At 39.8% G+C, this 3,594-nt stretch overlaps 1 pseudogene; it reads right to left on the reverse strand.

Moving 5' to 3' along the window:
* Window positions 1-227: 227 nt before the first annotated feature.
* Window positions 228-3,594, reverse strand: LOC131173070 (putative receptor-like protein kinase At3g47110; annotated as a pseudogene).

The following is a 3,594-nucleotide window of genomic DNA, read 5'->3' on the forward strand; positions in this document are numbered from 1 at the left end:
ATTTGTTTTCACTTCCTTTTCTAAAGGGAATGAAATTTTTGTTTTCACCAACAACATAATCACAAACAAAAGAAATTTAGTTATTGATTTGCACATTCTGATTTTAAATTTAGTTGAAAGAAACGATTAGAAAACGGTTCACGAGGTAGAATTTGAGGTTTGTCTGCTGAAGATTGATGTTCATAGAATATTTATTGTTGAAATTGAGTGAGAACCAAAAGTTCAGGTTAGTGGGGGCCTAGATGCTTGAATGCCACCGCATATTCCTCTGCAATATCCAAATGATCAAAGCAGTCTTTGGGCTAAGCAAATATGAAGATAGGATAGGATTCATCAATCAGAATGTGTGTTAAAAAAAAAAAAAAAAAAAAAAAAACTCATACCCAATGGTGGTTTACGATTTGTCGTTCTCTATGAGTCCTTGCACGAAGGAAAGCCTCTGAGATAATGTTTAATTCTCTTGTGACATCGATCATATTCATTCGATCTACTGGTAGTTCTGCCGAGCATGCAACTCCTATTTTGAGGACTGATACAACACATTTTTGCACATTGCTTCCTTGTAATTTCATATTTTCCATATTGACATTATTTTCTCGGATTTCTGTTTGACCATCATCACTCTCATTGTCTTCAACAAATTCTTCTGCTCCCACTTCTCCCGTTGTAATAAGCTTGGGATCGAGAACCTGCATTACTTGTCCCGGTAGCTTAGACCTAACAAAGATGCGGAGATTCAAACCATCTCTGAACACTTCATCAATTGGTCTCCGTCCAGTGAATATCTCCAACAAAATTATTCCAAAGCTATACACATCCCCATATGTTATTGGCTAGCCACCTATTCCATATTCTGCAAGGCAAACATATCCAATTCTATTCTTATTATATACTTGACCAGTGTGGATATTTGATAAATAAAAGCATGGGGGATTTTACCTGGAGGCTTATAGCCGATTGTTCCCCTTATCCCAATGGAGCTTGTTTGCTCTTGAGAAGAGTTGCTTGAGGTTTTGGAAAGAAGCCTTGCTAATCCGAATCTCCAACATGAGCAGTCATGTCATTGTCAAGCAGAATATTGCTTGGCTTCAGGTCGCATGAATGATTGGAGTTTCACAAAGGTCATGAAGGTAATGCAATGCAGATGACAAATCAATGGCAACCCGAAGAATTTGAAGAAGGTTTAAATTCCTTGGCTGGCTACTACCATCTTCATTTGGATGCAACCACATTTCTAAACTTCCATTCACCATGAAATCAAGCACAAGAGCTTTGAAGTCATTGCCTTTAAAATCAATGCTTGAGCAGTATGTCAAGATCTTCACCAGATTTCGGTGCCTGATGTTCCGAAATGCTCTGCACTCAGCAATGAAGCTCTTGGATGCTCCATGTTGTTGAAGGTTGAGTACCTTCACAGCAACTATCCTTTCACCATGTAGATCAAGACTTCCTCTATATACAGAGCCAAAACTACCTTGTCCAATTAAGTTTTCTGAAGAGAATCCCTGAGTTGCTTGGTGAAGCTCCTTATAGGAAATTCGAAGGAGCTTATCCAAACTAAAAGGACTGGATGATGGATTCTTTCTTGATTTTCCAGCACAAAACCCTTAAAGATGTTATCACCATGAAAAGGACAATTGAACTGATGATTGTTGCAAGGATAATGGCAATAGGAGACTTTTTGTGTTTCTTTCGCTTGATGAGGCATGCTGGTAGCTGCAATTCTGGGATACCTCCACAAAGATTTTTGTTTCCAACAAGTGAAGCTGCCGTTAAATTGCTGAACACTCCCTTGGTTGGTACCTCACCCTCAAGATTATTGAAAGAGAGATTCAGATATTTCAAAAAAGGAAGCTTTTCTATCTCTTTTGGAATCTTTCCTGATAAGTTGTTTCTTGACAGGTCTAAGAATTGGAGACCCCGTAAGGAAGCAAGGGATGAAGGAATGGGCCCTTGGAGAAAGTTACCCTGCATGTAAAGGATTCCTAGACTCAAACATTCCCCTATTGTTCCAGGAATTTCCCCAGACAGTTTGTTTTCTGAGACATCTAATGCACCGATATTTTTTAGGTGGCCAACCTCTCGAGGCAACGAACCTTCCAATGAGTTATATGACAAGTTAAGAATTAGGGATAGAAATGACAGGCCAAGAATTTGAGGGGGTACGATGCCAGTCGGGTTATTTTTTCCTAAATCCAGAGTTTGCAGATTTTGGCATTGAGCGATACTTGATGGTATATTCCCTTCTAATTTGTTTCTTCCCAACCAAAGCTTATAGAGCTGGGTAATGTTACCGAGGGATGGAGTGATTTGCCCTGACGACATGTTTGTATGCAAATTCAATGATTGCAGCTTTTGAAGCTTCCCCAAAGAAATGGGAATGTTGCCAGAGAAAAGGTTTTGTTCCATGCCTAATCCATACAGATTGACAAGATTCCCAATGTCTACTGGAATTCTACCGAACATTTGGTTTGTTCCTGAAGTTACATCGACAAGGGTAGACATATTTACTATAGTGCTAGGTAATACACCACCAAAATTATTTTCAGCAAGATATAGATTTTCGAGATTGCTGCAGTTTGACAAAGATGTAAAGAAAGCCAAATTCTTACTTGAATTATTGCCCAGAAAATTGTGTTCCAAGTTCAGAAATTGGAGACCGTTCAAATCTCCCACATTGATTGGTACTTGTCCTCTGAAACTGTTGTAAGAGATGTCAAGTATTTCATGCTGCATAGAAGCATTTGTCAACGAAATTGGAATGCTTCCATGGAAATTGTTTCCGCCGATTTCAAAAATTTGCAGGTTAGGAAGAGTAAGCCCTATATTTGCTGGGAGCCTTCCATGCAATTGATTCTGTGGAACAGAGAGCTCAGCGATGGATGAGATATTGTTGAGGTTAGACGGAATTGAACCAACCAGATTATTGGGTCCCATCGCGAGCACGATTAAGCTTGTTATTTGCCCCAATTCATTTGGAATATTTCCTTCTATATGATTAAATGACACAGAGAAACGTTCAAGGGACGAAAGGTTTCCAACAGTATGTGGGATCTTTCCCGTGAGGTTGTTTGAAGTGAGGAAAAGTGTCACAAGCTTCTTTGAAGACCCTAGCTCAGCAGGAATTTTCCCCGCTAAGCCATTAAAGGCCAAACTCATAATCCTGAGCTCTGAACAAAAGGTGATGTTGATTGGAATTTCTCTTCCCAATGTGTTGTCCGACAGGTTGAGATACCTTAGACGAAACAGACGGCCAACTTCTTGGGGAATTTCCCCATAAAATCTGTTGTCAGCAAGGTTGAGGAACCCTAAGAAGGTGAGGTTCCCTGTATATGGAGAAGTGGTCCCTGACAAGCTCAGCCCCTGCAGGTTTAGAGACGTAACTCTACGGTGTTTCGAACCACAAGTAACCCCTTGCCATTTGCAGAAGTGGAAAGAATCGTTCCATGAGCTCAAAATTCCACGTGGATGGACTATCTTGGCTCTGAACTCCAAAAGTGAAATACGATCATTCTCATTTCCCATGCTATAACTGAGATAAATCTCAGGTTGCAAGCTGAGTATGCTCATAGAAAATAAGAAAATGAGATGAAC

This window comes from Hevea brasiliensis, chromosome 14 (assembly GCF_030052815.1).
Source record: "Hevea brasiliensis isolate MT/VB/25A 57/8 chromosome 14, ASM3005281v1, whole genome shotgun sequence".
NCBI classification, from domain to species: Eukaryota; Viridiplantae; Streptophyta; class Magnoliopsida; order Malpighiales; family Euphorbiaceae; genus Hevea; species Hevea brasiliensis.